Source organism: Penaeus monodon, chromosome 33 (assembly GCF_015228065.2).
Source record: "Penaeus monodon isolate SGIC_2016 chromosome 33, NSTDA_Pmon_1, whole genome shotgun sequence".
Taxonomy (NCBI): Eukaryota; Metazoa; Arthropoda; class Malacostraca; order Decapoda; family Penaeidae; genus Penaeus; species Penaeus monodon.
Window position 1 is genome coordinate 32716470 of NC_051418.1, and position 322 is coordinate 32716791.

Consider the following 322-nt stretch of genomic DNA (forward strand, 5'->3'; position numbering starts at 1 on the left):
TCCGCTTGGGTCAGGGAAGGCCAAGGCGCAGCCAGCCAGCAGAATTACGACCAAGCATGCGAACACGACACGAGAAACCTGTATCGCAATATTGACATTATTATTGTTTTATTTCTGTTTTATTATACTTGTTTAATTGAATTTTAATTATATATTGAAAATACAGATTGTTCGTATACAGCTGTATATGTGCATATAAAAGTGTTAATATACATTTTCTGCAAGATTCTATTGATGAAAGAAACAGCCGTAGCTAATATTGAGTTATATAATACCTATACTTGCATTGAAACTTTAAAATGCATCGTGGTAGTACTGACTG